Source organism: Camelus ferus, chromosome 18 (genome assembly GCF_009834535.1).
Source record: "Camelus ferus isolate YT-003-E chromosome 18, BCGSAC_Cfer_1.0, whole genome shotgun sequence".
Taxonomy (NCBI): Eukaryota; Metazoa; Chordata; class Mammalia; order Artiodactyla; family Camelidae; genus Camelus; species Camelus ferus.
The window spans coordinates 26,995,724-27,017,001 of record NC_045713.1 but is presented as its reverse complement, the minus strand read 5'-3'; the positions used below and the strand labels follow the sequence as shown (position 1 = coordinate 27,017,001).

General features: G+C 43.8%; 1 long non-coding RNA gene across 1 annotated transcript in view; it reads right to left on the bottom strand.

Moving 5' to 3' along the window:
* LOC116657583 overlaps positions 1-21,278 on the bottom strand; it is a 240,720-nt gene that overhangs the window by 179,014 nt on the left and 40,428 nt on the right. The window lies entirely within an intron of this gene.

The window sequence follows — 21,278 nt, the reverse complement described above, 5'->3', positions numbered from 1 at the left end:
CTCAGCAGTTAGCCACAGAACATGTTTCCAGGAAACAGAAAAGAAAAGAAGGAAGGATTGTGAATTCTGTATATGAAAATTGGTACTTCCCTTTTGGCCAGCAATTTGCCAGAATCTATTAAAATTGTAAATGGGCGTCGGTTTCAGCCCAGTCAGTTTTGGGACTTTCCCCAAAACTCCCTTGTACCTGTATCATGAGTCTAGAATCTGACAGAGGGTCAAGAGAGAAGGTAGACCTCCTCTGTGATTGGCCAACTGTCCACACAGACTACCGGTGGTATCCCCACTGTTCTGCCCTCAGTTAACCTCTGTTCTCTGCAGCCTCTAAGACAGGCTTATCTAGAACCTGTAAGACTGGTTGTAGACCTTTGTGGTAGGCAGCTTCTGCCATGGCCGCAAAGGTCCCCACCTCCCGGTACTCATGTCCTGCTATAATCTCCTCCCCTTGAGTGTACACTAGACCTAGTGACCAGCTTGAATGAACAGAAAATGGCCAAAGTGATGGGATGTCACTTCCAAGATGCCATTACAAAAGACTGTGACTTGTATCTTGTTAGCACTCTCTCCCCGGCTCTTCTGATGCACTCTGACACAGCTAGCTGCCATGCTGGGAGCTGCCCTACGGAAGAGCCCATCCAGCAAGGAACACAGGGTAGCTTCTGGCCAACAGTCAGTGAAGTTAAAGCCCTCAGTCCAGCAACACACAAGGAACTCAATCCTGCCAACGGTCACAAGAGCAATCTTGCAAATGGATCTTCTCCCAGCTGAGCCCTGAAGGACTCCAGCTCCAGCCAACACCTTGATGGCAGTCATGTCACAGCACTGAGCCAAAGGACCCTGGTAAGCCACACCCTAATTCCTGACCTATAAAAACTGAAATATAATAAATGTTCGTTGGGTTTTAAATCTTTCCCAAGCTGTTTGTCTTCTGCTTTTGCACCAAACCTCCACTCATTCATTTGTTCTTTCATTCATACAAATGTTTACTGCACCCATAAAGTACAAAACATAGGAACCACTGTGTCTCACTCCATCTGTGTGCTTTTGCTCTGACATTCCTTTTTCTCTGATCTGAGCCCTCTTATATTCACACATTATGCTAAATGTTCCCTGTTTTAAGCCACTGTGTTTGGGGAACTTTGTTATGCAAATAACTATTACATCCTTTCTACTGAGATGCCAGCCAGGCATACTCGTCTGGGGTCTTGTTGCCTGTTATTGTAACACTGCTTCTCGAGCAAGTAAATAACCCACCCAAAGTCATCTCGGTTTCATTCCTCATTCCTGAGATCAGCATTTCAAAAAATTTTCTTTTTTAACTTATTATTTGTGGTGAGGGAGGCGGAGGAGAATTCTAGATTTTCAAGATCCTCTTCTAAGCTTCTGTGCTCTAAGAAGTCTGGAAGATACTGCGTCCTACAGGTCCCCCTTGGAGATTTGTGGTACATAGATGCAGACTGAAGACTCTTATAAGTTCCAGGAAAGGAACCAGCTTGTTTGTTTAGCCAAAAATGTCTAAAATTCATTTAAACATAGAGCCTTCTCGTTCCTTTATACCCATTAACCTCCTGTGAAATGCACTTTTAGACCAAAACAACGTCCGGGTTCCTGAACCTGCCATACTGTGTCACCACTCCATGCCTTTTCTCATTATGTTCTCTTAAGCCTGAGATGTCCTTCTCCTACAAGTGAACCCCAGGTTACAAGTTAAAACCCAGAAAACCCCAGGTTTCAGTTAAAAGCTCCTCCATGACCTCAATCACACCCGGAAAGGTGAAGCCCGAGCCTCCTCCAGGCCACTCCAGGCCTCGAGTACGACTCTGTGGTGGTATTTCTCGTCCTTTATTAAGGCATGTGCTGGCAGGCCTGCCTCACTTCACAGCCTAGGGGCCACGTGGGGCTGGACTGTGCCTTGGTCCATCTCCCAGCCTCCAGCCCAGCCTTGCCAGGATGCTGAGAACGTTACTCAGCTGATTTCAGCTGGTCCCCACAGCCAATACGATGATCGTCTCCAGCCCGGTTGAGAACTCTGAGGCCAGTAAGTGGTGGAGCTAAGTCTCTAACCCAGTGTATTGACAGCCAAGATTGGCATGCCTGTCCACCAAGCTGTTCACTGTGAGGGCTGGGGACAAAATGGAAAACAAAACAAAAAACTATGATTTAAAAACAAAGGGACCATCTTGGGAGGAAAAACCTCATCGGCTTTGATGTTAGAACTGAGAGTCCCCCGACCCCCCTTCAGGCCTCTAAGTTTGGAAACATAGTGCTGACTCTGAGAGTTTACAGCCGCTTTCTAGACTTTTCCACCTTCAACCTAATCCCAAGCAGAAAAGGAACCGGCGTCATCAGTTCTGAAGGTGCCTTGGTGCACGTCCCAGGGAGGCGATGGTCACGGCCCACACAGCAAATCCCTCTAATGCTGTCTGACTCGGGGCCGGGGATTTGTCCATCAGCCTCAGCCCCTCATTGGCCCTCTTCGCCTCCCTTGTCAAAGCCATCTGACAGCCATAGCGGCCGAGAGATTCTCTTTCTCTTTGGATTTGTCTCCTTCATGCTTTGCACCCCCCGCAGTGCCCTCACTGACTGTCCGTTCTGTTCGGCCCGTCAGCCTTGCTCTAAAATGGGTTTTGTTTCTTGTGTTTGTCTCATCTGGAGTTCTCGTTATTCGAGTCTCTCTCACTGGCACTTAAGAGTTTATCCTATTTCCCATTTGGCCGCCCTCACTGCCATCATCCATCTTACTCCTGCAAACAGCACCCTCCTCCGCCTTCCCCACTCCTGGTCTCTCTCCTCCAGTTTACCCTTCATGGCTGTCTTGTTCCGAGTACGTGTCATTTACTTTGGGTCTTTTGAGCAAGGCATAGTTTTTTCTTCTCATTTTATTTGGGATTTTTTGTTCCCACTCCCCACCTCTCCCTCCCCTACCCCAGACAATTTGCTTCATTCTGAGACAGGAAGGGGGCAGGGCACAGCCATTCAAGGAATGCTACAGCAATTAACATCAAAATGGTGGACGAGTCAACCCCCAGTAGGCCTTGAGGCTCAAGACGGTGGGAGACTTGACTTCTAGCAGATCTTGAGCTTCATTATACACCCATTGTCATATATCAACAAGGTGAATAACACGCCCCCAGGCACCATGGCAATCCCTAAGGCTAGCCGCAAAAGGTCAAAGAGTGGGAAATGGCCAACTTCCTGGGAACCCCAGCCCCTTCACCAGACTAGTTAGACTGGTCCTTCCACTTATTAGCATATGAAGCCACTGAGCCCATAAAAACTGGCAACACGGTGCCTGGTGCCTCGCAGCCCCCCGCTGCCCTCTCTCTCCCTGTCTGTGGAGTGTGTACCTACTTTAAATCTGAGCACCTAACCCCCACACCTCGTGGCCTTTCTCTTGCCTTTCAATGTATCTCTCTGAATAAATCTACCTTCACTCAACTGTGGCTCGCTCTTAAATTCTTTCCCGTGCAAAGCCAAGGACCCACGCTTGGCGGGGCACATCCCAAGGGCTCAACCGAAGCCTGGGACACGGCCCTCGTCACACCCCACATCCATGTTCCCTGCATCAATTCTTTTCCTTTCTTCCCCCTTTTCCCAAAGATCTCAAAGATCTCAGTCCCAGTGCTCATGGAGACAAGTTTGCTAAATGTCTTTTCTACTCCCAGTTGGGACAAGAAAATGGAAGCAGCCTCCCAGGAAACAGCACTCACAAGGAGGGGTCACCCACACCCCTGCTCAGTGGGAACTGTGCTTCCAAGACAGAAAGAAAAAAAAGAACCCAAGATCTCTTTTGCCAAAAGCCCTCAGACTGTCTCCATCCTTCTACCTGGTGAGGTTCCTTTAGAGCACGTGGGGGAGACCTGTGTCTGATTAAGGACGAAGATTGCAGACCAGGGGCCTTAAGGAAGCAGGAGCAGAGCTCTGTGCCTAGAGGACAGAACGGGCTGGGGCAGGAAAGAATGGTCTCCACACTGAGGTGGCAGCGATCTCTTACCCTCGGGCTGATGGCCGCTTCTCCTGAGAACAGCTAAAAGGATAGAAAAAGCACCTGGGGGAGGTGGAGTGTAGCCCAGTGGTAGAGCGTGTGCTTAGCATGAACGAGGTCCTGGGTTCAATCACCAGTAGCTCCATTAAATATATATATTTATATAAATAAATAAACCTAATTAGTCCCCCCTCAAAATAAATAAATAAATAAATAAATAAATAAATAAATAAATAAATAAATAAATGCCAGTGAAAATATTAAAAAAAAGAAAAGGCATCTGGGTTAGGGCCTCAGCCTTCTGCTTGGAATGCTGGCTGTACCAGTAACTGCTGCTTAATCTCACCAACCCCCAGGGTTCTCACACGTAAAATGGGAAGGATGATAAATGATGGAAGGAAATGAGGTCATGTTATAAAGCAGAGTGCCTGGAACATCTAGGTATAATAACACGAAAAACCAGTTTGCTTCTCCAGGAACATGTCAAAAAAAAAAAAGAACAGCAACATAATAACAGTAACGACAATAACAACACCTACTGGGCACGTCCAGCCAGTGTTTTAAGCACTTGACATGGTTCAACTCATTTCAACAATCCTCCTGGGTGGATACTTCCTACAGCTCCATTTCACAGATGAGGAAACCGGGGCACAGAGCAAGTGCCATAGCTCACCCAAGGCAACACAGCTGGTATGTGACTGCATCAGGATGCAAGTAGGCTGTCTGAGTCAAGGGCCATCACTCTCAGGCACTCTGCTACTGTGCCTTCATCCACTCTCTGGCCAGAGGTGGCCCTCGATTTGGCAAGGTCTTGGGCAAAAATTGGGAAGCTGCCACTTTTGTCTTTTTTGTATCACTTGATGCAAAATGTTCTGCCATTGTCTGAAGGTTTCTCTCTATCACAGGCACGTTGGTAACAATTATAAGACTATTATTAAATTCTTATTAACTCATTATGGGATTTTTTTTTAAACCATACTGCTTAAATGAACCACATCAACCATTACTTTTTAGTCCCTGAGTTCCATTTGCTGGCTGAAATGGTAAGTCACGGAATCAGGGCAATAACTAATGCTACTTATTGGCTGGGATTTCTCTCAGTCCGAGGGATCAGTATCATTCAGTCTTGAAGTCACACTGTTCATGGTGTAAGCTTTTACATGGAGTCTACTGGCTGTTATTTGTTCTCAGTAAGTATTTTTCAACATCCAAGTTCACATGTCCTATAGATAAAGTTCTTCCAAACAGAGCACTTCCTCCCATATGACCCAAGATTCTTTGGTTGCAAGTGACATAAATGGAACTAGAACTAGAACTAACGTAAGCCAAAAAGCCGAGGACTAAACGACTTAGCACACCACATGTTAGTGAGGATGTGGACCAACCAGAACCTTCATAAATGGTACATCGCTACTGAAAGCAAAAAGATGGTTTGGCAGTTTCTTAAAAAGTTAAGCATCCATGTACCATATAATCCAGTCTTTCCACTTCTAGGTATTTACTCAAGAGAAATGAAAGCATATGTCCATACAAAGACTTACACCTAAATATTCATAGCATGGTCATTCTTCATAGTCAAAAACTGAAAGAAAAAAAAAAACACCATGAATGTCCATAAATAGATAAATGGATAAACAATGGGATACTCAGCAAAAAAAAAAAAAAAAAAAAAATGAACTATGGAAACATGTGACAACATAAAAGAATCCCAAATATTATGCTGAGCAAAAAAAAAGATACACCCCTCCCCTCTCCCCAAAACAGTACATTCTGTATGATTCCATTAACATAAAATACTAGAAAATAAGAACTAATCCATAGTGACAAAAAACAAATCAGTGGTTGCCTGGGGTAGAGGTTAAAGGAAAGGATTACAAAGAGGCCTGAGGACACTCTTGGGTGTGATGGATATGTTCATTATCTTGATTGCAGTGATGGCTTGATGCATATATATGTTTAATCAAATAGTGCAATTTAAACATGTACAGGTTATTATATTTCAATGATACATCATTATAGCTGGGGGAAAAAAGCAAAGAAGAGAGTATTGGCTTACAGAACCATATGCTTTATATCAAAGAACAGATAAAAATTCACTAAGTAAAACCATATATTCTAAAACCCATGTGATACTTTCTCTCTCTTTTGTCATCTTTGACCTAGGGTCTCACGTGGGAAAGAGCCTCCTTTTGTGTCTGGGTGTCCCTGCAAGGTGGCCTCCTTCCAACCTACTGCACACAATGAGAGACTTGGTGGCTGACAGCTCTGGGATACCCTCTTAAGAGCTCAATTTATCAAAGACGAAGCATCTTCTCTCTCCCAGCTCCAGTTTGAAAAGGCCCAAAGAAGGACTCTGAATGGTCAGCTCTTGTCACATCATCCCTGAGACCAATCACAGGAGCCAGGGGGAGAAGCAACATGACTGGCTCAGTTTGGGACATCACTCACCGCTGGTATCACCCACTGGGTCTGTTCCAGAAGGTATCAAGGCTCGGACACAGCCACAAAAGGTAATCATCGTAAGCCAATGATTTTCCAATTTTTGTCTATTCTGCCCTTGCTAAAAGAGCCAACATATAAGTATTTAAATTCATGCATTTTTTTGGCTGGGACATTGTGCTGTACACCAGAAACTGACACATTGTAATTGACTGTACTTCAATTTTTTTTAATTTAAAAATAAAATTAAATATAATATAATGATCTTTTTAAAATTCATGCATTTTTTATTGTTTCATTTGCACAAACTTGTATGAATTAAACAGAAATGTCTTCACCTACAATTACTGACCGGTCCAAATTTTTGTGTCAGCTGCTCACCTGAGTCTGCCTACTCTCCCCATAAGAGCGAACTACCACTTGATAAATCCTCACTTTACCTTCTTAACCTCCATGTCTCATCTCTGAATTCTTCCTGCAACAAGACAAGAACCTAACCGCTGGCAACAAAATCTCCCTCTGCCTCACGCCTCCCTCTTGTAAGGACATAATGACTGCATTTAGGGCACTCCTAGGTAATTCGGGATGATCTCTACTTCAAGATTCTTAATTTAATCACATTTGCAACGGCTCTTTTGCCATGTAAGGTAACATGGTTATATTTGGGGGCCGTTACTCATCTACCACAGAGGAATTTCTAAACCTTCCTCTGAACCTCTGCAGAAAGAAGACTGGCTGTGATGCAGAACTGTATTGATCTGCTCTATGACACCTACAGTGTGGAGAAAAGCAAGCCCGGTGCTTTACCACACCCAGCTGAAAAGATCTCCTGGAGCAATTCCCAGAGGACAGATAGATCCGTGCTTTAAGAGCGCCACAGAGCTCCAGCGATGGAATCAGAAAATCCTAGACCTGAAAGAGCCCTCAGAGATCAGCTAACCCCACCATTCCACATGAGAAATGAGGAAACTGAGGCTCAGAGTAGGGAAAAGCAGGTTCCTTCAGGGCAAATGGAAGGTTTGAGGAGGATTTGAGGAAAGAAGCCAATCCCAGACTGTCTCCATGACCTCACTACCGCATCTCCACTGGAACATATGGGAGCTATATAAGGTGTCACCCCACACGGGGAGCTCCATGAGGACATAAAGGAGGTTTATGTTTAAGGCTTGTGTCATGCAGTTAAGTTACAGCAAACTTTTACAGCCAAAAAAAAAAAAAAAAAATTTTCAAAGTAAATATTTTAGACTTTATGGGCCACATGCTCCCTTTGGTACAACCACTCAACTCTGCTACAATTGTCCCCATTTTATGGACAGGAAACTGAACCTCAGGGAAGTGGTAACTTGCCAAAGGACACATCACAGGTGGGGTGGGAATCCAGACCCCCTCAGTTCACCTTCGCTATATTTTAACCTCTAGGCTGGTGGGCCTCCACCCTGGCTGCCATTAGAATCACTTGATGTTACCCAACCTCAGACCACTTCAGTCAGATTTTCTGGGGCTGTGTGCTGAGCACCCATGTGTTTTTTCATTCCCCCTGCAATACTAAAATGTAGCCAGGATTGAGGACCACTGCCCTGAGTTATAACATTGAGTTGTGAATTTAACTTTGTGTTATCACTTTTGTAGTGATGAATAGGATGAAGATGAGGATGATGGGGAGGAAGAAAGGAAGGGAGGGGAACCAAGGTCAAGACACTGGTAGCATACTAGAACACCTGCTTTTTAAAAAATCAATATACAAGGTGGGTAGAGTGCATGCTTAGCATGCACACAGTCCTGGGTTCAATCCCCAGTACCTCCATTAAAAAAAAAAAATTACCTTTCCCCAAAATAAATAAAATTCTTTTAAAAAAAATCAAAATAAATAAATAAATAAATATAATGAAGGGGAAAAAATAAAGGATATGATAAAACAAGAAAAAAAACTTTAAAAAAACCAATACACAAAAGCCTTAACATGTACCAAACCCATCAAATGGAGAAGACAGATAATTTGCGTTACAAAAGGAATTCTCACTTGTATGTAAAGATTCACTGCAGGACTCTTTTTTTTTAATGATCAAGTGCATCTCCATAAATGGCTTGAGAGAGTCTGGGAGGTAGTGGGCAGAGGTTTTAAACATGAAAATGTTTGGTGCCACTGCGGGTTGATGATTAAGGAGAAATGAAAATCAAGAACATCTCAAATTATGGTGTGGAAATGAGAAAATGTGTCTTACCCACCCAGATCTGGGACACAGCCTCCATCAGCATTGCTAGCGACACCTGTATGCTCGTGACTACGAAAGAAACGGGCAGCACAGGGAGGGTAGAATTAACACCTGCCCAAAGGACCTCCGACATCTACCTTTAGGCCTGAAATCCTCACCCTCTTCATAAGAAGACATTTTCCCTCTCACACCCCAAGAATGGAATAAATTGCTTCCAGAAAAATCCATCCTGGTTCTTGGGAGGGGTGGAATGAAATGGGAAATATGAAAATGTACCGTTTCAAATCACTGAACCTAAATAGATTAGATGTGGCTCCTGTCAGGGATGAATTAATGCCTCAGGCCATTAAAATTCTTGTCATTTTTGTCAAGTCTTTCATGACTTCTGATTTCACATTTAAGCAGGCAGGGGGTAGAAAGAGGCTAATTGAAGGCCAGGAATAGCCAGAGACAAAGCCAAACTCTTAGGATGGCAAGAGTTAGCAAAAAGAAGTACAGGATGCCCAGTGAAATTTGAATTTCAGATAAAGGACGAATAATTCTTTAGTACAAGGATGTTGCAAATACTGCATAAGACATATTTATATTACAAAATTATTCACTGTCTCTCTAAAATTCAAATGTAACTGGAGATCTTGCATCTTATATCTTAATCCCTCTCCAACACAGACCTAATTAATTCCTTGGCCCCAGAATAAAGGCACATTGTGAGTTTATGTTCATTTGATTGCAGTGACTACACCACTGCGGAGAAGTCAACTGTAAGCCCATTAGCACCCTATCATAATAAAAAAAAAAGTTACATTTCCTCAAATCCCATGTGTTAAGGACCATAACAGCCAACCTTTGAGGTGCTTCCTCTGTGGTGGTGAATTTAGAGCAGAAACAAGTGGCATATTCAATCAATCGCCTTAATCCAAAAGGCGTGTGTGAATGCAGCAAAAGACCCCCTTTACAGGGCAGTAATAGGCAGTCCTAGAATCTTTTAGAACATGCGCCCCACAGCTTTCTTTCCTCTGTACATCTCATTCTTGCTTGGCCCCATGCTATCAACACAGGTAGTCCCTTGGGCCAAATCTCTTGTCAACACAACCTCCTCAGGGCAACTGGGTGCTGGGGATAATGGGGGCTCTCAGGTCTCAGAAGAGGCCAGTCTGGCTTGGTGTTACAGCTGGGTCCCTTGCCATGACTCTGAAAGGGGGAAAGTCTTCACTCATCTTGGCATAGCTCACATAAATCTCAAGTGGGTCCCTGTTTTCCAGCTGCAAGACGGGGCTAACAGCATGGTGGATTAAAGGATCAGAGTATGTGGAAGGCACACAGCAGATGCTCAATACATGGTGGCCCTTAAGCAGGTGACTGGGGTAAGGGAGCCTGAACAACTAGCTCTACAATGTCCCCCCACAAACCACCATCGTGACTGCCCCATGCCAAGTGGTACCATTTCCCCCAGTGGTCCTTCCTAGCAGAGGAACTAGGCTCTCCCTTTAGTCTCTATCCAAGCTATGAAGAGGTGGGCCTGTCCGTAACTCTGCCACGTTCCAGGGTCCTTGCTGAGGCCTCTACCACTCACTTTACAGACAAACCGAGACCAGCGGACACTGACTGTAAATGTCAACTTTGCATACAGGAAAATCTGAGGGGAAAATGTCACGGTGTAGCAGTTTTCTCTGCAGTGCATGAGCTGCTCACCGCCCTGTCTTGCTGAAACACAAAGAGCCAGCTTCTGAAAGTGATTCTTTCATGGAGAGTGAGAAATACTTCTTGTGACGGATATTCATCCTTGGGAGCAGCCCAGCACCCAAACTATCCCTCCCATTTCATCAATTCATTCATTCAACCTACACTTACTGAGAGCCTACCATGTGCCAGGCACTGTTCCAGGAGGTAGCAATGAACAAGGGAACCCAAGATGTTCCCTTGGGTTCTCCCATGAAACTCAGATTTTAATGGGGGACTGCAGAACACAAACATGATGGGTGAGTAAATCATACGTTGGATGGTATAAGAGCAATGGGAGGAAATAAGGGGGTCAGGGGAAGAGGGAGTGGTGGGAGGGAGGAGAATGGGGCGGGGATGGAAAAGGTTGCCCTATCAAAGACTCCCCTTACAGGGGTTGGAGGGATGGGGTGCCTGTCTCTGGTACCTGGAAGCTAGGTCTCTGTCCATGACTTAAGTTCAGCTGGTAGGGGCCCGTCTTCAGGACTTGACACTGAACAGAGGGTACAAGGACAGAGATCTTCAGGGATCCTCATGTAACTGAGGCTAGCCTTGTAGTACAGCTGCAGAATAACAAGTATCCAGGGGCAACCACACCAACGGGGACACTGCAGGCTGGCGGGTCCTAAGGCCAAGTCCCGGCTAGGTCTTGCCTCCCTTACTTTCTAGTTGTTTTCCAAACCAGAGATTCCCTTTTCTGCCTCATGTCACAATTACCCATTCTGTCATTTGGTTTGCAACCAGAAACTCAGACCAGTAGACTTTTGTTGGGGAAAATATTATCTAGATGATATGCATTGGCGTTTTAGGGGTCTCTCTCTGTTCAAACCTCCAGATCGATGATAAACAGTCCAGAGAAACATTATCAACCCACGTAAGGTTTTCTTTTCTTCCCCCAAGAAGCTTCTCCAGAGAGGTGACACAGATAGTGAAACCAGTGTCATCAATTATTATTTGTTCTGGGCAAGGGGTAGAGGGAAGAAAGGACAAGTATGTCCCAGACTGCAATAGTTTGGGCACAAAGAGCAATGAGGCAGATAACCAAGAGACCTGTTTGGATATTTTAAGCTCCCGTCCCCAGCAACGGATTATCTTATATAAACTGATGGCAATGTAATGGTTACATGGGTCTTTTTTTTTCCCCCTGAAGAACCAAGATTATGCGTTTCCCCTCTGCCAAACACACAAAGAAAGCAGGACACCAAAATGGGATATGTGCAGTGGGGAACAGAGTCAATTTCCTTCCCACCATGGGACCTCTCAGCAGGTAAATATTGATTACATTTTCCTCATGCCTCAAGTCATTATTTCTGATACCACAGCCTGCTGCCAGCTATGAAATTTCCCCCCTTCGTCTCCATGGGAATATCAGACAGAGTGAGGAGGAAGTTTTCCCTAAAGAGGCCTGGCAGAAAGGCATCTTCTAATTATGAGTATTTAATTCGCAACCCTAAGGACTGACATCCTTGGGAAATGACAGCCCTGAAGTAAATTCTTCTCCTGATGCCACCTGCCGTTCAGGAAAACAGAACACCAAGCTTGACCCAGAAGGTAGGAAAGGAGCCAGAATCTGGTTGACTGTTGGAAAGCATGCCAGAGTTCTGATGCTGTCGGCTCTCATATAAACTATGGATGCAGCATCAGGGATCCGTTGGATAGCAAAGATGTCAGAAGTGAGAGGATGGGAGGCGTGTTATCCCAGCCTAGCCAGGCTGGTGATTAATCCTGCAGTCCCATGCATGGTGTCAACACTGGTGAGTGCATGCTGGCAGGTACCCACTGTCAAATCCTGCCTTCAACAGAAAAGCATTGCAGGCAAGATTACCCACATGGCCCACTGGATCCTTCCCTGACACCAGGCTCTGGGGTTACAAGCAGGAGAGAAGAACAAATGTTGAGAGTCTTGGCCCCATGCTCATCACAAAAAAACTCCAGCTGCAGAGCCCACATCCCTGCCAAGCTCCAAGGGCTTGTAGTGAAACTGCACAGAAGCAACGATTCAATGGAAAGGAGTGTCCCTGCCTTTGGCTGGGTTCCCCTAGAAGTAGATCCTGAGTTAAAACTTAAGTGTAAATTATTGATTTAGGAAGTGGTCTTGGGAAACCCCCACAGGGTAGTGGAGAGGTAAGGAAGCAGCCAATACTGACTGTGTTATGGAAAAAGAAATTTGCTCTGGGGAATGGGAGCACAGGGAGAGAACTTGGAGCATGTATTTTGGGCTGATTCCACAGCCTGGGACTGCCAGGCTGCAGTATTTATCCACTAGCTCCCCATCCTTTATTGGGTGACTTCTGGGGATGTTAATTCCTTGGCATGTGCCAGTTGAAGTAAGAGGATGCAGATGAGTCGGTGTATTTGAGGATGCCTTGCAAAAGTTCTCTAAGCATATGTGGACACACAAGTAGTAGTTTATGGTCAAAAGAGCCTTGACTTGTACAACAGTAAAGGATAGGGTCTATGTGAGCTACTTAAACATTCTAGCCCAGTCTCTTCATCTGTCATATGGGTGATCAATGCCTTCCCCTCACACTTCTTGGGTTACCATGAATGTCATTCTGTCACTGCACCTCCAGCCTTGCTAAAACCACTTAGCAACTTCCAACATCTCTTAAGATGAAAACTGAAAACCTTTATGCAGTCCACAAGGCCTTGTATGGTCTCCTGTTCTCCTGCCAGCCACATTCCCTCCCCTACTGCCCACTTCCTGAAACTTCTGTTATGTCCCCCCTGTCATGGTTAATTTTATGGGTCAACTTGACTGGGCCACAGGACACCCAGACATGTGGTCAGCTATTATTCTGGCTGTGTCTGTGCAGGTGTCTTGGATGAGATTAATTTTTCAATCAGATGACCAAGTAAAACAAATTGCCCATGTGTGGGTGGGCCTTGTCTAATCAGTTGAAGACCTCCAAAGACCAAAAAGGCTGACCCTCCCAAAAATAAGAGCAAACTCTTCCTTCCTGACTCCTTGAGCTAAGACATAGGGTTTCTTTTTTTCCCCTACCTTTGGACTCATACTGAAACATTGGTTCTCTTGGGTCTCTAGCTTGCTGACTGCAATCTTGGCACTTATCAGCCTCTATAATCCCATGAGCCAATTTCTTATAATAAATCTCAAGAATCCTGAATAATATACTGTCCCCCTTTATTCATTCTGCTCAATCTCCCTTTTGAAGGTCCTTTACTCCCTCCTACCAAGTGTTCCCTGCACACGTGGGTTCCTCTGCCATAACGTTTGCCATTACCACCACAACTAGTATTGCCGTCCCTCTCTCTCACCTTGTTTACTTATACCCATCCTAGTGTTCTCAGTGCAAACACTACACCATCAGAGAAGCCTTACCTGATGGTGTAACTCTGGGATTAAACTTGCTATATTTCCTGTAAACATCAGTACAATCTTCTCAGAGGACAGAGCAGCAAATACATCAGAAGCCCCCAAAGTAGGCACACTCTTCAACCCAACAGTCTGCACCTAAGAATCTGTCCTAAGCAAATGCTTCAGATTCATGAAAAAAGATCAAAGTTGTTTATTTCAGAATGGTTACATCAGAAGGAAGGAGGGAGGGAGAGAGGAAGGGAGGGAGACAGGAAAAGGAAAAGAAGCCAAGAAGGAAAAGAAAAGAAACAAATTAAATATCCAACACTAGATGGTTGGTTAAATACATTATATACATCCACCCAATAGAATGCTGACACATAGTTATAACTATTGACATGTACATGGGTTCATGATACATCACTCATTTGAAAAACAGGTCACAGAATAATACTTTCAACACTATTGTTAGGCATGTTCAGTGGGATCTCAACTGTATTGTGCATGTGCATATACATGTGAGAGAAAGTGTGGGGGGTAGAATATGTCTGTATGTAGGACCACAAAATACTTGGAATATTTAAAACTAGCTTCCTCCCTGCTCTCTCCTCCTCTGCTTCTCTGTCATCTGAGTTTTCTACATCAAACTTAACATAGGAGCTCAGTTCCTAGGGGGAAAAGTAATAACTTTTACATACCTATCCATCCAAACCAATTGCCCTTTTAATACTCTGCATTTTTCCCTTCATTGAGGGGAAAAATAGGATCACTGGGATTGATCACAGAGAAGCAGAGCTCCCTGAGTAGGGGAACCTCGGGGACAGGTTTTTCCTCTTTCAATTTTCTCCTTTATGACTCCTGTCTTTGCCTGGATGACTCCCCCCACCCCCAGCCTCCTTTCCTCTCCCCACACACAACTCCATGGAGCTCCAAATTCTGCTTAAATCAAATCAGAATAAAAACACAGAAATCAAAAGCCAAACTAAAAGGTTCTCCATCCTCCTCACTCACTGCTAACCCCTCAAGGTTACAGTGGATTGGAGGTGCCTTAGTCCGGTTTCATCTGCTTCCCTGTCGGAGCTGTCCTGAGGAATTACAGTCTTTAAAAACAGAGACTAGAATGGTCGGAACTAAAAAGGAGATAAGCATATGTTTGTGTGAGCTGAAAAATTGTCCTATATGGAACAGAGTCCAAATAAATCAATAAAAGCGGTTTCAGACATGCGCCACAGAAAGAAACTGTTAATTACTGGTATTACCATTGATATCTGTTCATTTGAGACTTTTGTTCAGCAAAGGCAATTGCCTGGCCTGGTTACATAACCAAAATCAAGAGAATTTACAAAGAAAGGGGGGGAAAAAAAACCACTTTCAACTCAAACTCAGACAAAAGGATTGAAGGAAAATGAGACAAGTGATATTTTCTGGGGATTTACTGAGACAAATCAGCTCAGAGAAGAATATAAACCTGTTCAGCTTCATCCCAATATCACCCAGCCTCACATGGTTGTACTCTCCGCATATAAATTTCAAGTTTGAAAGAGCCCGGATAGAAACCCTTTTAAGAGAGCTCTCTATAATCAAAAGGCTTCTTCCTTATCAAAAAGGATTTTTGTTCTTAGTTGGGTCCTTTGAAAATATATATAATAAAACCACAGAGCTTAAAGGTCAAGAGGAAGGATTCTGTAGGCCCAAAGATCTGGGTTCAAGTTCCATTTCTGCCCCATCATAGCCTCAGTGACACTGGCAGGTTACTGAAGGTTTCTGAGCATCCTTCCTCATTTGTAAAAATGGATGTAATTCTAATCACTACCTCCTAGAGATGTGTGAGTCGAAGTCTGTCTGAGGCACTCTGTCAGTGTCTAACCAGGGAGGAGAAACCACTCAGGTATTTCAAATGGCAGGATTTTAAATCTGGGAATTAGCTGTGCATGACAAAGGACCAAGGTGCCAAACAGGACAATGAGGCAATCTGACTTTAATGCAAGACAGTCCCCAACTTGACTTTGGATTTTTTGACTTGATGATGCTGCAAAAGCGATACACATTTCAGTAGAAATCGTCCTTCAAATTTTGAATTCTGATCTTTTCCCAGGCTAACCATACGCAGGACAATCCTCTCTGATGGATGCTGGGCAGCAGCCAAGAGCTGCAGCTCCTAGTCAGCCTCGCAATCACCAGGGGAAGCCACTGATCCTCTTTACAACCATTCTGCACCCAGACAACCATTCCAGTTTTCACTTTTCAATGCAGTATTCAATAAATTACATGCGATCTTCAACACTTCATCATAAAATAGGCTTTGTGTTAAATGATTTTGCCCAACTGTAAGCTAATGCAAAGGTAGGCTAGGCTCAGCTATGGTGTTCAGTAGGTTAGGTGTATTAAATATATCTTCAACGTGCAATGTTTTCAACTTATGGTGGGTTTATCGGGACATAACCTCATCATAAGTCAGGAAGGTATGTACTTTTTAAAGTCTGAATTGATGCAGAAAAAATCCACAATAAAGAAAATATCAGAATTTTAAATAAAGGCAGGATCCAACCCCACACTTGCATAATTCAGTCTCAGTCTAGTCTCACTCTCCCACTAGTTTTATCCTAGTCCTGGTCCTGCCAAAGATGAGTGAATGCAGGAACCTACCACAATCCCCAGGACAAGGAACCAAGGGAGGTCTGGGGTTACAGGAGTCCAGGGCAAAAGTGGGGTCTGTCCCACAGGACCTGGTGCAGAGATGCCACGGGAAACAAAGGGAGGAAGAAATATCATGGCTTATCCCTTCCTCCTGCCTGCCAGGCTCCCATCAGCACCTCCCATTGGCCAAACTCAGCGGTAACTCTGCTGATGTGGGAACCTGGGAACCATGGTCTCCACAGGGAGAGCAAAGGATGGATCTGAGGCCAAATAAGCCTAGGATGGCCCAGGCGTTTCACTCAATTCATCTCCCACCTAAGGGCTCAGACAGGTGAGACAGCGTATCCCTAAGTCTGATTTCTAGAGGAAAATGAACTTGCATATTTGAGACTGCCACCAAGATGATGACAGACGGCGGTGCCCGGCAATGGATTCTGAAGGTTTTGTCACATGTACATCATCTCCCACGTCATTCGCCATGTAGTAGGAGAGGATGGAGTCCTGCATGCACATCTCCGGACATGATGGGTAGTGACAAGGACAAGAACATATACGACCACTCCCACCCTCTGGGGGTTCATTAAGTTAGCAAATCAAAACTGCTCCAAACTAAACCCCCTTCAGAAATTCAGGAAGCTGGAGAGACACACACAGAGAGGGTGCACCACAGGATGCAGGCTCCTCGAATGCTGGTTCTTAAGACTCTTCAGCTCTCAGAGAGGACAGGTGAGGGGCAAGAGATGGGAGGGAAAGGGAATTGTCCAGCTAGAGCAGAATTTCCCATTTAGCAGAGTTCTGGTCAGGAACGTGGGACTGGAGGTCACATGGTTCTGAATCTGGAATCCTGTTTCTGCCCTCAAATGGAATATGTAACTTTGGGCAAGTCGCTGAGCCTCCCTCAGCCTTGGTGTATCAGTAGAATGAGGATAATCGGAGAGCCTGGCTCAAATGACGCTGTGTGAACTGAATGAAATTATGTAAGTGAAGAACTTACAGATCCCAGCTCAAAGAAAATCCTAAAAGCCTAGCAACTGATTCTATCTTCAGCGTTACTACTATTACTAATATTAGCATTATTATTTATTACTATTATTATTACTACTACTACTACTACTACTACTACTACTATTATTATTATTATTATTATTATTATTATTATTATTATTATTAAGATGGAGACAGGGATGGAGATTCCACTGCAGGAGATAAATCAAGAGTTCAGTGACCTCTGGGATATGCAGGATAGGGTGTTCGGTGGTTTTTGAACTTGCAGCTCAAGTTCAGTGGTCTAGTGGGTTTCATAGACAGGAAAAGATTTCAGTTTTTCTCAGGTAGTATGCCTCAGATGTAGATGTAAATGTAGATTCAGGTACAGGTGTAGATGTTGGTGTAGATGTCCAGGGGGTATAGGCAGAGACACACATGGCTATACTTTATATAAAGTGCATGCTTTAAGGAATCACACTAAGTGCTAGACAAAACTAGATATACAATCAGTTCTGTGTTATTCTCACACATGATTATGAGCAACCCTCTCGTCAAATTAAGTGTTCACTGAGCAAAGCAGTAGCTGGCACTACAAGTGAGGGATATAAGTAAGCACAAGACGAGGTTGCTACCCCCAGAAGTCCCCAACCTAGGGGGGAAACAGACATTTACAAAACTAGAACTATTTCTCCCTAAGGCAGAGAATAACTAAGTTCAGCTTTGAAGTCTTTCTGGAAAGAAGCAGCATTTGAACTAATTTTGTTCAAGGAGCTCATGAAAAGAGAACGAAGGAGGGTGGGATTCAAAGAGCATCTCACCTTCCTTTGTGTGGGCACAAAGGAGCTGCCTGACCCCAGAAATACTTTCCTTCCATTTGTTTTAAGAGTGTTATCATCAGCCTTTTTCTCTCAGCAGAAGGTGGGTGCCTACAAAGCTGTCACTAAGTAATGTTTTCAAGGTCCAGTCACCGTGTAGCACTTATCAGTAATTGTTCCTTTTTATGGTTGAATAATATTCCAGTATATGGATTTGTTTATCCATTCATCAGTTGATGGACATTTGAGTTGTTTTCCCCTTTTGGCTATTATGAATAACGCTGTTGTGCACATTCATGTATACGCTTTTGTTTGAATACCTGTTTTTAATTGTTTTTGGTATTTACCTGGGAGTGGAATTGAAGGGTCATGTTGTCATTCTATGTCTAATTTTTTAGAGCAACCAACTAAGGTATTCTTTTTTTTTTAAGGCATGTTTGTTTGTTTTTGCTTGTCTTTTTGTTTGTTTTTGTTTGGGGGGAGTTAATTAGGTAGGTTGATTGATTGATTGATTTTAATGGACGTAGGGATTGAACCCAGGACCTCATGCATGCTAAGCATGCACTCTACCACTGAGTTATACCCTGCCCCCCCATCTAATGTAGTCTTAACAACCACCAAAGGAATAGAGTTTCTCCTTCCAGAAAGAGCCATAAAAATGCTGGGAGCAAGTCTCATTGGCCATCTTGGGTCACATGTCCCTTCCTGAACCAATCATTGTGGGCAGGAACATGGAATGCCATGACTGATGAAGGTATATCTACTTCTGCAGGAAATTACTACTTCTCTACTCAAACCATGTGGACTGAGAAAGGGGAATAGATGTTTTGTTTTGTTTTCAAAGGAAATCCAACGTGATATCAACTGAAGAGGAGGAGAAAGATACCAGAAGACAAAAAGATGTGTCTACCATCTCACAAAGGAAGCGATAAAGTAAGTGCTTTTTGATCGTATTGTGGGAAAGTGTGATGGATATTTCTTGAGCATTAATGTATGTCAGGCACTATCCCAAGTGTTTTGCACAAAGGATAAGTATCCCCAGTGCACAGATGAGAAAAATGAGGCTCAGAAAAGTTAAGTAACTTGCCCAAGGTCACACTGTTAGAAAGTGGTTGATCTGGGACTTGACCCCAAATCTCTCCAGTTTCAGAGCTCCTATCCTTTCCTATATAGCATGCTGGGACTTTACTGAGTAGAAGCCATCAGGCATGAAATAATCTGGGTAACTGTTTGGTGAAGGATGAGTATCTTCATATTCATCATGCTAGGTACCAAAGCTTTCATCTTCACATGCACAGATACACTTACACACATTTCCCAGTGATTTGGGTTGAATGGACATAATCCTCTATCTCTGACCGCACAGCACATTAAGTCAAAGTAAAACACAGTCTTCCTTTTTCCTCATTAAAATTAAGGACAATGTCCCTTTCCAGCCAATGGATCTCTTAAAAATGGTCAGAACTCCAGAATTCTACTTGAGAACGCTTTTCACCACACAGTGGAGTCTGTGATCTCTTCAAAGAATGTGGAAATTAAATTTCATCACCAAGCCTTCCCAGGTCCATCAGAAGTGGAACTTTAGTTGCTAAGCTATATTCCTTCTCTGGTACATCAAAACATTTTTTTCCCTAAAGCATTTAATTTGATTCAACCCTAAAGGATTGTGTCTCAGAAATGGAAGGGATCCGCTGATCTTTCCATGCTCTGGGTAAAATCTCAGTCCTGTTGTTAACATGGTACCTTGTCTCCCTCCTCTGTCTGAGCTGGGAAAAAGAAGAAACCTTTACAATGACAATCTCATAATAGGATTGTATTTTTTTCTGCCTATTACATCTCAGGGGGACTACTGTCATTTGTCCCCTGCAAAGGACACTTCAGCTTCTCTGGGACCCCTAGTTGCTTGGGGAAATAGCTACAACATAGCTTGTCCCCAATGAGGTTGTATAATTGTAGCAGAAATCCAGAGCTAATAGAGCTGTCTGGCTAAAGAGGTGTGGGAGCCCTTCTGTATCCACACCAGCACCCCCGTGGCTTGAAAGCATGTCTGATGTTTCTTCATGCTGATGACATTTTGTGTATATACATAAAAATAAGAATCAAATTTGATCACACACAAATATGAGTCTCCAGAAAAATAAACTTCTGCCTGTTTATTCCCCATTAAGACATTCCATAGTTCCCCACCTCTGTATTTTTTACAGTGCTATTTACTTTTTTCTGAAATACCCCTCTCCTTATCTCCACTTAGCCAAACACATCCTTCAGTTGTCTCCTGAGACCACTGCAGTTTACAATGATTTCACCCTCCAGTGGCATTTGACTGTACCTTCCATTGGGCAATTAATCATGAGCTTCCTTGTGACACTGCCTGTTATTCTTCAACTGAACTGTTTAAAACTGTTCACATTTATTGTCAGGGCCCTGGCCCTAGTTTTAATGTTACCCTGAGTCAGCGGAAAATGAGTTATTAGAGGACAAAACAATTGATTAAGAGGGCTGAGAATTTTCCTTTCCTCCTCTGCTACTCTCTCCAACCACTACTCATCCTTGACCACTCTGTTGGATGCTCTATAGATCTACAGAACCTCAAAACAAGTGCTCACATCAACTACAGACACCAAGAGTTCTTGAAAGTATTAATGATTCCATGAACTCTGAGAAGCAAAGCCAAGCAAGATGAGAGTGAAGGTCAATTAATAATAAAGATAGTGGACAGGTGACATTAACCTTGTTTGAGGACAACAGCTTTATCCGACTTAAGACAAACCATAAACTCCTCTCTGGGTGGCTGTCCGTGGTTCTGAAAGTTCTGCTGCCATGGTCAACACGCTACCTATCATTGTCTTGACCCTTAACTCCCTAACTGCAGCTACCATTGATTCTATTCACCTGGTCTGACCGCTCACAGAGCCTGATTTCAACTAAAATGTCTTCTGAACAACCTGTGCCCCAGATCAACAGTCCTGGGAAGCAATGGTAGTTAAAAGAATAGACTCTGGAGTCGGGCTGCCTGGGTTTGAAGCTTAGATCCAAGCCACGATATAAAGGAAGCTGCTTAATATCACTTGCCAATTTGGGCTAGCAGTACTATGTGCTTCATGGGGTTGTTGAGATAATTAAATGAGAAAATCTATATGAAGAGTTGAGCAGAATTCCTGACA